General features: G+C 38.9%; 1 non-coding gene across 1 annotated transcript; it reads left to right on the top strand.

Moving 5' to 3' along the window:
• The first annotated feature begins 236 nt into the window (after positions 1 to 236).
• On the top strand, positions 237 to 367 carry LOC129078529 (small nucleolar RNA SNORA69). Its single transcript, XR_008529978.1, has one exon. It is a non-coding gene; the product is annotated as a small nucleolar RNA SNORA69 (small nucleolar RNA).
• The last annotated feature ends 13,548 nt before the right edge of the window (positions 368 to 13,915 follow it).

Raw genomic sequence — 13,915 nt, 5'->3', positions numbered from 1 at the left:
ATATTAGTAGAAGTAATGTTTGCTGCTGTAAAGACAAAAGATCAAAAACTATGAACAGTAAAATTACAACAAGCCCACAACTATCAACAACTGAACCTATAAAAGAAAAACAAAAACTAAGCAAACAACTATAACAGGAACAGAATCACAGAAATGGAGATAACATGGAGGATTATCAGTGGGGATTGGGAGGAGAAGAATGGGGGAGGGAAGTACAGGGAATAAGAAGCATAATTGAAGCAGGTTGCAATTACAGTGCTTCATTTTGTGGAAGTACTGCCATTATCCTGCTGAAAGAAAATCTTGTGTTGACCATCTTTGATTTTGCCTTCAAGGGTAATATCATGACGGACTGACATGGACAGTTCTGAGATGAAAAAAAGAAAAAAGAAAAAAAAAAGAAGCATAATTGATAGGCACAAAATAGACAGGGGGAAATTAAGAAAAGTGTAGGAAATGGAGAAGCCAAAGAACTTATATGTACAACCCATGGACATGAATTGAGGGGGGAAGGTAATGCTGGAGGGAGGAGGGGTGCGGGGGGGGGATAAAGGAGAGAAAAAAATGGGACAACTGTAATAGCATAATCAATAAAATATACTTAAAAAACAAACAAATAAAAAGAAAAACCCTATTTTCAGAATAGCTTCCTTGTTTATTTAAAAGTCCAGTCAGCTTGGGATCAGAGGAAAGGACAGGAACCAGGTTGATGAGGGTCCTGCCATCTTTAACACATGGCTTTTCAGGTTGCCCTGAACATCTACATCCTTCCGGCAGATGGGGGAAGAGAGAAAAGGATGTTGTTTATGGGTCACATCTTTACTTCTGTTCATATTCCCCTGGAGACAACTCAGTCTCATGGCCAACCTAACTTCAAGGGAACCTGGGGAAGACTTAGGTTGCTTCCCCATTCTCACTGAAAGAGTGGATAACTGGGTTTACTCAAAAGGCAAAGAAGGAGCTGCCCAACTAATTTCTTCATCTAACTGGAGCTTGTCTTTTAAATATTTAATTTTTAGATTTTACACACTTTGATGAAACTTTTCCTAAACTGCGTAACAATTTTGCTGCTTTAACAGAGTGGACAACAACGAGACTTCCTGTGGCTCGGGACCTTCATTATGAAGATCAGCTGTCTTCCTGGAACTGCCTTCAGGAACTCTTGAGCAATTGTTGATCCTTTCCCTCTATAAGGCTCTGGATAACTATCTTTTTTTAAACCCTTGGGTCTTTTGAAATTTTTTTCTGAGTCCTTCTTCAGAGCAGAGTGGCCTCTGTCGCTTCTTGCTACTGTCATCATCCAGGCTTCTGGCAGTTCATTTCCCCTTGAATGTCTTACTTCTAACTAAGGATTTATATTAAGATATAAAAATTGTATGTAAAGGAAAAGCAAAAACTGACCCACTTCTCAGTAAAGAGTTTAAACTTCTATCACCTGGACTTGTTAGCATTAACTTTTATTATCCAAAATCTTTAAATATTTTGCTTCCAAGTTTTTACTGCTTTTAGAAGTTGCAAATAGCCATTTATGTTGGTTTAGGGTATGATCCTAGGAAAGAGAAGAAAATTCTGCCTCAAGGAGAATTACTTTACAAAGAATTCTAAATTACAACTAGAATAAAAACTATCAAGAGGTCTGCAACATATTGTTAGGTAGAAAAAAGCAAACTACAAAATGGTATTTATGGTGTAATCCCACTTTTGTAAAGAAGAAAAAGTATATGTTTGTATATGCATGGAAAAAAATCTGAAAGAATCAGAAGTAATTATCTCTAGGTATAGGATTACTGAAAAATTTGACTTACAATGTCGTTTATTTAAGTGTTTGACTATTTTATAAAATAATGGATTTTTCTAAGCATAAAAAACAATAAAGATTTAAGAATATAATTCACACTGTCTTCTCAGAATATAAGTTCCTGAATGACATGGATGACAGATGAGCACTCTTCTATACACTGCCTGCTGCCACAAGTAAGGAGATTCTTAATAAACACTGATTTTTATAGACCAAAAAAAAAAAAAGAAAAAAGAACTCAGAGTCAATCTCATAGGCAGGGTAACTTCCAGGAAAGTATTGGTGACTTTCCCCTTGGAAGACTGATCCCTGGAAATCTGTGGGAGACCATATTAAGCAGAGTTTCAAGAACCCACCAGAGCCTTGGCAAGCCTATAATAGCCAGAGCCACACTCTAACCTATACTTGAATTATGATGAAAATGTACTTAACTAGAGTAATTCCGGATAACTACACTATCATACCAGCTTTTCAGAATCTACTTCACTTTTCTAACAAATACGTTGACAATTCAGTGTGGGAAACCAACATACATACAGTAGGTTTTTTCTCCTGGTATACCCTGAGGGGATCCTATAAGACACCATGTGCCCAACATTTTCTCTCTACTCTGCATTAACATCTATAAAACATGCACAAGGATTAAGATATAGGCTCCAGAACACACCACTTTAAATAAAAATACACTTATTAGAAAAGTAATGTTATCAGTTAACTATACATGAAGCCACAAAAGTGCTTAACAGATCACCCTAAAACTAGGGGGCATCCAACAGGAAGCTTTTTTTTTTCATGTTCATAAGTCTGCAGGAATTGGTTGGGGTAGCACTGCTCTACATGTCAGCATCCTTCCGGGAATAGTGGAGAACCCAGAATGTGTTCATGGCAATGGAGAAGTACAAGAGGGCAAACCAAAACACATGAGTATATTTGAAGCCTTTGTTATCATCATGTCCATTAACATCCTATTGGCCAAAGCAAATCATATGGCCTAACAGCGGTAAGAATGAAAAATATACTCCATATCTAGTGAGAGGAACCACAAAGTCATATGGCAAAGGGCAGGAACATAGGGGTGGTCTGAAGAATTGGGAAAAATAATGCAATCTCTAAAACTAACACAAACTCACTGTTGACCAATAATATAGTAACATTTCTGTTTTCATATTTAATTGGTCTTGAAAGGAGGACGTTAAGGAAATAGAACAGAAGAAAAGGGAAGAAGTGGGTACTAGAAAAGTGTAGCATTTTAGACATTTCTTAGGAAGGGAGAAGGGCTAGGGGAGGTGCCACAGTGGAGGTCTCTGGAAGATGATATAAGAAAGCAGAACACCGTCATGATGACATTCGTTAATGAAAATCCGGGAATATAGAAAAACAATATAAGACAGTAGGAGGAGATAGATATAAGAAAGGTCAAAGAAAATCCCCGAGAAAAACAGTTTTTAAGAAAACTTCGCAGAGAAATGAACTGATCGAGTGTAATGTGTTTCTGCATTTGAAGTTGGCATTTCTTGTAGGACCATCCCTTGTCTATTACCTATGGCATACGATTTATAATCTGAAAGAAGTTGCAAACCCTTATGAGAATTCCTTTATAAAAACAAGTGTGTGTGTATGCAGAATTTTTTTCAAACCAGGAAGATCAGAAACTTCCTAGAATTTGAACACAAAACTAAAAATGGTAAGAGCCTCACTCATCCTTCTCATTGCCCTGAAGAGGCTATCTCACGGTCATTGCTTCCAGGTTCTGAGAGCCGCCCCATATTCCTGAACCCTCTGAGGCCCCCCTCCTCCACATCTCCTTCAATCTTGTGAACTATCCTTTCATCCTACCAATATATGTATTTTTCTTAAATGAGTCAAAATTGATTTCTGTTGCTTTCAATCAAAGAGTTGTGTCAGGTGTAATTCCCTTTCCTTTTGTTTACCTCTAAGGAGATGAGAGAGAAAGAGAAAGAGCGAGAGAGAGAGAGAGAGAGAAGTCTTAAGGCAAATAAAGCAAGCCATCACTCAAGAATCTAGTATCTAAAATTATTTCATGAAAATTACTGTTACTATGGCAACATTTCCATGGGTATTCAGTGAGTTCATAATATATTAACACTTTAATGTAAACCAAACTATATTGGTTTATTCAGCCTTGATTCCTTTCTAAATATTTTTGTCTCATAAAAGTTATCAGAGCTTCTAGTTCAAGATGGATGACTAAATGAGTAAATCTACTATTTCCTCTAAAATTCCTATTGAAATAATATCATAAAGGAAAGTCCTCCACCATTCTACGCACACATACACACACTCGTATAAGCCACTAGAGTCCCAACTCCTGTCATTGGAATCTGTTCTGATTATCCAACATGGTTAATATCCCTCTCATTAATTGATAGATTAAAAGCAATAAAAGTCAAAATCCTAATGAGATTTTTTTTAATTTGACAAGTTGAATAAGAGCTCATATTGAAGAGTGACTGTAGAAGAGCCAATAAAATGTTGAAGAAGAATACTGATCAGACAGGCCATGACTATTGAGAAAGGGAAGATGGGTGGCTGCAAAGTTGCCCAAAGAGCCCAGGGAGGTAGAGCCTTATGAAGAGATGTGTCTATTTCTCATCATGCTGAGCCATACACAAACATATACCATTATCTGCATCCTCGTTATCTGCATCCAGGACAAGTTCAACCAGGCAATGGCAGCAAATTGTCTCCAAGAATACCATATAACTCATTCACATGCTATATGATTCTGAGATTCAGTGGCTCACTAATCCAGAGAAGAGCTTCATCCTGCCTGAAGAAACCAGTCAGGCAGTCAAGGAAGATAAATAAAAGAGGAAATAAAGAGGTAAATCCACACATAGTGAAGACAAGCATGCTTTTACATCTTCAGAGAACTTTAAAATTTTTTTCAGTGCAGCAATACAGAGAAATTGACTGCACACACACAAAGTCCAAATGATCAAAAAGATGAAGTGCAAAGAACAAGTCTTAACTACCAACAGCAGCCCTTCCAATCCCAGCATCTCACACTATGCAAGCCCTGGAAGGAGCTACACTGGGCAGCAAAGAAGTGGAAGAGTGATGAATAAGAAAGAGACAAAGACTCCATAGCTAAGCAAATAGAGTTGGAAGTTCATGCCAGTTTGCCTCTTCTTCAAGTAGCATATAAGCTTGGCTAGGTGGAATGGAAGTAGGGAAGAGAAAGGAGGAGGAGTGGGAAGGAAAAGGAAAAGAAAAAGAGTAATGAAAACTGGAGTATGAATTGAATAATAAACAGCTTAATAGAGCTGAAACATAGAGTCCATAATGGACTAGTGTATTAAAATTCAGTACACCATAAATGGGTATTTCAAGTGAAAGATGGCTATTTTAAATGAATTATAGTGATTAGCTAAAAATTGGAAAAATAAAGATGGATTTCTATCTCACACTATACCAAAAATTAAATACCAGATATAATAACAACCTAAGGTCAAAAAACAAAAATATAAAAGTACCAAAGAAAATAGAAGAACATATGAATAAGGAAGACCTACTTTAGCAAAATATAAAATCCAGAAACAACACATTTTTAAAAATTAATGCCTGTTTCAGTTAGATAATAATTTTAAACCTCTGTATGATGAGAGGCACCATAAACAAAAATAAAGATTAAAAGGTTAAAATTTGTCAATTATTTGCAATATAAGTAACAAATAAGTCAAGGAGAAAGATAGGCAACTCTTTTTATTTTTTTCATGTGCAAAGGAACATTGCCAGAGACTGTTTGATATCTCCAATTTTTATTCTGTAATGCTTCTATAATAATAAAAATTTTAGTTGAGCATGTAGTTACCTAAAATAAAGATATTTCACAGTCTTCATTAAAGCTTAGTCACCTGAAGCATATGACTGAATTCTGGCTGTGGCAAGATGTAAAGAAGGGGCCTGAAGGGATGTCCAGGAACCTTTCTAAGACATAGTGTGCATGAATCCTTGACCATCTCTTCATCTGTTCCTCCATCCTGCTGCCCAGAACGCAGATGTTTCCATCTTTGGACTTAAGTTCAAGGTGAGAGGTTATATTTTAACAGGAAGTGGGACCCCTTATCCTGCAGAAGAAAGTCAAGAATGGTATACATGTAGATGAGTGGCAGTGAGGGGGATGGAAAGTTAAGCAAGATAATGCTTAATGGCTTCAATCTTTTTGATAAAGCAAGAAAAAAAATATAGCTAAGAGTAAGAATAGTGAGAATTTATAAACAATGACATTGACATGGCACAACTGTTGAAAACAGTGAAGGAAGAATTGAAAACAAATCACAGAATGAAGTGATAGTGGTGAGAGCCCAGCAAGGGTTTAAGGCCATGAATGTGTAGTGGTACCACTCTGCAAAGTTTATTACAAGCTCTACTGAATTCATTTTTCTAACATTGACTAACTGATTTGATGATAGGAGCAAAGGAAGAAAATTGTGGCATCAATCCAAGGTTGGGATATAATGGAATGGGTTTAGCAGTCAAAGTAAAATGGCTATTTGTGGGAGAATATTTTAGATGATCAAACACGATGAAGAAAGAAGCCCAAGATGGAGTTACTAAACCAGGAGAAAGTGGAAGCACCAAGGGATTGAAAATCTGACAATGGTAAAAAATAGATATAAGGAAACGAAGCTATGAAAAAGCTGAGGGCTGAGTCAGTCATTAGGATTCTTGAGCTTTACTTGAGTCTTCTAAGATGAAGGTGTTCTAGAAGAAAGCAAGTTCCAGAATATGACCATGCAATAAATATGTGTGTCTCATTGGTTAAGAGCATAGCATGGATTTTGAGCCAGAGAAAACTCCTATCACTAATTTTATTATTTCTCTTCACTTAAACTTGTTTATTTATCACACCTAATCCATGAGAATGTTGTGAAAATTATAAGAAATAACTGATTTAAAGAGCTTTCTTCAATGCCCAGCACATAATAAACTCTCAACAATTGCAAAAAATAGAAAAAATACCCAGGTGCCCTATTATTCTGTCTACTATTAATTAAGATGCACAACATGTTATTGGGTAGACAATATACTACCCTTAATATTGATGGTGATTGTAAGCAAATGCCTAATAAAAAATCAAGTGAAAATCGTAATCCAGTTCTGAGCTCTTATTTTCCTTGATTGAAAATAGCACAGAATAAGAGTACACATTATGGTGAGTAATACTTCATGAGGGTGTGCCTATTACAACTATAATTAAGTCAGCAATTACAGCAGAAACTCAACCCCTTCAACTAAGCCAAGATTTTGAAAAGAAGGAACAAATATTTATAAATGAAAAAAAGAGCCTAATTCCAGATGACAAGTAAAAAGTAATCATAAGTAAACAAACAACAAAGCCAGTGTGCTTGGAGATGGAAGAATTATTCTTGGTAAAGCTGGAAGGGACATCAGAGTTACCTAGACAGTCAGCACGTTTGGTGTCAGAAAGTTTTTCTACTCCATGTGCCCTCATCACACCTCCCTCACTTTGTAAATTATTGCCTGGAGTATGGGAACTGGATACTGAATATCAAAGGTATAAAATAAACCACTTCAGAGACTTCCAGTCAAGATGGAGGTAGGTAAACATGGTTCATCTCCTCACACAACCACAGCAAAATCTACGGTTAGAATACAAAACAAGTATCACCCCGAATTGTCAGAAAATCAAGCTGTATGGAAATCCAACAACCAAGGAATTAAAGAAGTCACAACCATCTAGACAGGTAGGAGGGGTGGAGACGTGCAGAGAGGCATGGAGATGCAGAACAAGCAGTCCCACACCCACAAGCATTGGATAAAAATTAGGAGGGATACCTCGGGAGCAAGGGATCTGAGTCCCACACCGGACCACCCAGCCCAGGGTTCCACTGCCAGAAAGATAATTCCCCATAACCTCTGGTTGTAAAAACCATAGAGGGTTGGAGTGGTGGAAGAAATTGCAGAATTATCAGGAGACTCTTCTTAAAGGGCCCACAAGGGACTCAGGACTTATGCAGACTCACTCCCTCTGGGCTTCTGCAAAGGAGCAGCAGCCAGAAGAGCACCAGTGAGATAAGAAGAGAAATTGAAGTATCTGGCATCAGGGTGAGTGCTGGAAGACAGCTTCCTCCCAGACAAAACTTCAGAGGCCAGGCAGCACAATGTCCCTCCCCTTCAGAGGCCTCCCCTACACAGAGCCAAAGAGCAGCTACACAGTATCAGAGACACTATCAACCTGGTTCCTAGAGGTTGCCCCACCCAAGCGATTACCTAAGGCTCCACCCTGTTCAGCTTACTGGTGTGCTTTTCCACAATAGCCCATGCTACTAAACTAAGTAGCCTGAACTAAGGGGAGAAGATTGCTGGAGGGAACAGGGGTACCTGGTGGAGGGGGGTCAAAGACGGAAATACTAGGACAACTGTAATAGCATAATCAATAATTTTTTTTTTTTAAAAAACAACAATGGTATATGGAAACATCTGCAATAGTGTCAACAATAAACGTAAAGAAAAAAGAAAGAAACAAAGAAACAGGAAAATAAACCACTTTAGCAGAATCCTTTATGATGCAGTTGAAGAACAGATATAGCCCCTGTCATGGGCTAAAGGAGCAACTACAGACTTGTTATCTGTTAGTTATACTTGAGAGCATGTGGTTTGCTCTGTGATATACCAAAATCTACTTAATACAAATGGCTTCAGACCACACAGCTATGAGGCAATACCTGCTCTTCAGTGCCTATCACATACAAGGTACTCAATTGGTATGAAAATTCATTTATTTATGCTGCCAACATTTACTGACTGCCCAATATGTGCCAAACATTGTTCTAGACATTAGGAATAGAAAAAACACTTTTAATTTTTTAATTTATTTTGGGGTTGTTTTGCACTATAAAAGCCATACATGATTGTTGCAAAAAGTAAAATAATACAAATATGTATCAAATTTTCTTTATGGTTGAATGTGGAATCAACTATATTAAATATTCCATGAACATAAGTTTACTTATTGCATTGTTCAATTCCTATATGTCCTTACGTGGTTTTGCCTCCTGAAGATGTCCAATTTTGATATGTACTAAAATCTCTCACTATAATTATTTTACTTATCTCACAGCCAATAAAGATTAAGATTAAAGAATCATACAACAATGAACTTAGATGCAAGAGTTAAAGTAATACCTTTGTTAAGCACCAAATTAACTAGAAAAACATTAAACATATTCTATGAATAGAACTGTCTATACCTAAATACATTGTGGATTAAATTGCAATTTTTTCCTTCAGAAAATCCTTTTTCTGTTGCTGTCAAATTAAATACCTCAAGCACAAGTACTATTAAATACATATCAGATTATTTACCTCTTCCCTGTCTGCAAGTTGTAATTATTTCCCTTGGCTGGTTTTTAATGTTGGCTATTGTATGGTGGAAAATAACTATGCAATCAGGAAATTCTGTTAAAAAGAGAAAAAATGATGTCCTTCTCTCAAGAAACAGAAGCTATATGAATACCATGATGAGAAACTGAAAGGCAATTCAGAAACATTTTTAATTATAATACAAAGTCCTATTAGGCTAGCCTACAAATGTGATTATAGGCAATGAACCTACCTATATTGTTCATCTTTAAAGGTCTTTTGCCTTTTTTTTTTTAATAACTCCCCTTCAGATTTTACATAAAGGAGTAGGTAATGTGCAAAACTGTTAGGATATGTGTATAGAATAACCCCATGCAGAAAGAAATGACCCACAGAATAAGAGAGAATGCCTTGTTGACCATCTTTGCTGTAAGTCACATTGGTTTAACCTCATAGGTTTTGTGAAGATAGAACTCATGGGAAATAGGACGAGACCCTGAGTGTGAAAACTATAATGACAGGTATGTGTAATTATACAAAATGTTTACTGTCCACACAGGCACGACAAATGAGTTGGAATGTTACCCTGCAGCTGGCAAAATGACATGGAGTTTAAGTTTTTTTATATATATATTATTGATTATGCCATTCCAGCTGTCCCAGTATTTCCCTCTTTGACCCCCTCCACCAGGTACCCCCCATTCCCTCCAGCAATCTTCCCCCCTTAGTTCATGCCCATGTGTCATGCATATAAGTTCTTTGGCTACTCCATTTCCTATACTGTTCTTAACATCCCTCTATCTATTCTGTACCTGCCAATTTGTACTTCTTAATCCCTGTACCTTCCCCCACATTCGCCCCCTTCCCTCTCCCAATTGATTACCCTCCAAATGATCTCCATATCTAAGATTCTGTTTCTGTTCTTCTTCTTTGCTTAGTTTGGTTTTTGTTTTTGGTTTTTTTAGGTTTGGAGGTTTGTTTGTTTTTTTTGGATTCAGGTGTTGATAGTTGTAAATTTATTGCCATTTTTAAAAAGATTTTATTTATTTTTAGAGAGGGGAAGGGAGGGAGAAAAAGAGGGAGAGAAACATCAATGTGTAGTTGCCTCTCACATGCCGCACTCTGGGGGCCTGGCCCACAACCCAAGGATGTGCCCTGACTGGGAATCAAACCAGAGACCCTTTATTTTGCAGGCTGGAACTCAGTCCACTGAGCCACACCAGCCAGGACACCATTTTAATGATCATAGTTTTGATCTTCTTCTTTTTCTTAAATAAGTCCCTTTAACATTTCATATAATAATGGCTTGGTGGTGATGAACTCTTTTAGCTTTACCTTGTCTGGGAAGCACTTTATCTGCCCTTTATTCTAAATGATAGCTTTGCTAGATAGAGTAATCTAGGTTGTAGGTCCTGGTTTTTCATCACTTTGAATACTTCTTGCCAGTCCCTTCGAGCCTGCAAAGTTTCTTTTCAGAAATCAACTGACAGTCTTATGGGATCTCCTTCGTAGGTAACTCTCTGCTTTTCTCTTGCTACTTTTAAGATTCTCTTTATCTTTAACCTCTGGCATTGTAATTATAATGTGTTTTGGTGTGGTCCTCTTTGTTTCCATCTTGTTTAGGGTTCTCTGTGCTTCCTGGACTTGTATGTTTATTTCCTTCACTAAATTAGGGAAGTTTTCTTTCAGTATTTTTTCAAGTAAGTTTTCAATGTCTTGCTCTTCCTCTTCTCCTTCCCTCACCTCTATGATTTAGATGTTGGTATGTTTGGAGTTTCCCCAGAGGCTCCTTAGCCTATCCTTGTTTTTTAATCCCTTTTTTCCTTGCTGTTCTGATTGAAAGCTTTTTTCTTCCTTACATTCCAAATCATTGATATGATTCTTGGCTTTATCCCCTCCACTATTGGTTCCCTGTAGATTTTTCTTTATTTCAAATAGTATAACTTTCATTTCTTCCTGGGTCTTTTTTATGCTGTTGCAGTACCCAGTGAGTTCCTTGAGCATCCTGATAATAAGTGTTTTGAACTCTGCATCTGATAGGTTGCTCATCTCCATTTTGTTTAGTTCTTCTTCTAGACTTTCGTTCTGTTCTTTCATTTAAGCCATATTTCTTTGTCTCCTCATTTTGGCAGCCTCCCTGTGTTTGTTACTGTGTATTAGGTAGAGATGCTGTGACTCTCTGTCTTACTAACATGGCCTATTGTAGAAAAGCACGCCTGTAAGTTGGATGGAGTAGAGCCTTAGATGATCACCAAGGCAGGGCAACCCGTGTCACCACTCTGTGGCTCTGTATGTGGGAGGGCTCAGAGAGGCAATAATCTGCTGATTGGCCTCTGGAGTTTCGTCCAGGAGGAAGCTGCCTCCTGGCACTCGCCCTGTTGCCAGACACTTCAATTTCTCTTCTTATCCTATTGGTGCCCTTCCAGCTGTTGACTTGATGCTGAATCCCAGAGGGGGTGAGTCTGCGTAAGTCCTACATTCATTGCAGGCCCTATAAGAGGAGTCTTCTGAGAATCCCGCAGTGTCTTACGCCACTCCAACCCCCTGTGGTTATTATAGCCAGGAGTTATGGGGACTTATCTCCCTGTGCTGGAAACCTGGGCTGGATGATCTGGTCTGGAGCCAGGATCTCTCACTCCCCAGCTATCCCTCCTGATTTTTATCCACCACACATTGATATGGGACGCTCCATTTCCACATCTCCATGTCTCCACACCTCTGCACTTCTCTTCACCTCTACTTGGATCTCCACATCTCTGCCCCTCCTACCAGTGTGGATGAATGTGAATCCTTTAAATTATTTGGTGTCAGATTTCCATACAGCTCAATTTTCTGACGATTCTTCTTGATTTTTTTTTTTTTTTTTTTTTTGTAATCTAGTTGTAGTTTTTGCTGTAGTTGTGCAAGGAGGTGAGCTGTGTTTACCTATACCTCCATCTTGACAAGAAGTCCAGTCTAGAAGTTTACTCTTGAAGTTGGCTATTGCTCCATATATTTGGGAAGTTAAATTCACCTAAAATCTTCACCTTTCAGATTATTTTCCACTTTAGAAACAAAATAGTTTATTAATTAATATAGAAACTACCATTGCAAGCTCTTATCTTTGGAGGAGGGACTAAATTGTTTCTTTTCTCAAAATTTTTTTGAATTAAAGTGACTTATCTTAGTCCTTGCCAGGTATCTTGGTTAGAGCATCATCCTGATACACCAAGGTTGCAGGTTCAATCTCCCATAAGGGCACATGCAAAAGCAACCAATGAATGCATATATAAGTGGAACCACATATCGATGTTTCTCTCTCTCTCTCTCTCTCAAATCAATAAATAAAATTTTAAAATTTTGAAAAAGTGGCTTTTTGTCAAGAATGTCTTACTTGGATATAAGGCATATTTGGCATCTACCAAATGATTCTTTTCTAAAGCCTGCTCATTGTTGTGTAGTTCCTTATCAGAAAAGAAACCAAGAATTCCAATGAATAGATAGATTAAACCAATTCCAGAAACTTCTCTTGAAAACAACTATTTGCCATAGTCATCACTGTTAGGGACCATCTACCAAGTGCTTTGCCCTCATTATTTCATTTAATGTTCACAGTAATCCTACATGGTGACTTATTACAGTGTCCCTGTTTTACTGGTGAGAAATCCTAAGATAAGAAAAGTTAAACAATTTGCCAAATGTCACACAGTTTCTAAGTGGTAAATCTGGGATTGGACCCAGTGACTTCAAAGCTTTTAGTGTGGCTGTCATCTAGGGTTGGTTAACATGAGAGACTAAGAAAAATCAAGATTGGTCATCGAGGATAGAACAGGCACAGGTATTCCACCAGACCAAGGGCCCTGGAGCCCTGAGGAAATAATGGGTCCACTTGCTCACAGCTCAGCCTCTGGGCATTCAAGCATAGCCCCAGCAAGTCACCAGGATAGCTGCATTCACCTTGCTGTCCATCACAATGCCCTTTCCCAGGCAAAACAGCAGCCTGCTGTTGTGGTCTCTGCTCTCCTGATTGTGCCAGGTCTGGTCCCGTGATGAGCAGCACCTGCGGGGGCCAGAGCCCCCCTGAGCCTCCCACGACCCCATATCCCAGGGAGGTCCCCATACCAGGACCTCTAGCTCCAGCTTAGGTTCCTCCCAACCCACTTCCTGCACAGCCCCAGCAAGGCTCTGAAGAGCCCACTTCCCATTGACAGTAACACTTGTGGGCATCATGGGAGGGTGGATAGGACCAGAGGCTTACCCTCCTCTAGCCCCAGCCTTCTGAGACCCAGGTCTCTCTCTGAGTCACCATCTCTCCCATCCCCCATCTCCTCCAGCTCAAACCCAGAATGGCAGCCTCCAGAGCCCCCAACAAGCCAAGGAACACACAGAGCCCACGGGCACTCCCTTGGTGGATTCCAGTGGTGGCTCCCGTAGCTCCCTTACCAACAACTCAGTGCAGTGATCCTGCTTGGCCTTCACACCATCTCCCCCAGGAGGAGAGGGGAGGAAGGAGACAGGCAAGAGCTTCACAGCCAGCTGGAACTGCAGCCCGTTACCCCCTCTCCCTGGTCCACCCACCTCCTTCCCTTCCTGAGGGTTGAGGGCCACACCTGCCTGGTACCTTCTCCCAGGCAGGCCCTCCATCCCACCTCCATGGAAATTAAAATCCACTGGGTCAGGTACTGTGCTAGGTACTTTAGACACTTTATTTACTTCTTACAGTTTTAACCCCTGACTTAACAGCAAAGAAAGCTGAGGAGCAGAAAAGCCAGCCAGAGCAGGGAGGAC

This window comes from Pteronotus mesoamericanus, unplaced genomic scaffold (genome assembly GCF_021234165.1).
Source record: "Pteronotus mesoamericanus isolate MK-2021 breed Mesoamerican mustached bat unplaced genomic scaffold, CSHL_Meso_final contig_73, whole genome shotgun sequence".
Lineage (NCBI taxonomy): Eukaryota > Metazoa > Chordata > Mammalia > Chiroptera > Mormoopidae > Pteronotus > Pteronotus mesoamericanus.
Note: the sequence above shows the minus strand (reverse complement) of the source record. Positions and strands in the feature narration are given on the sequence as shown.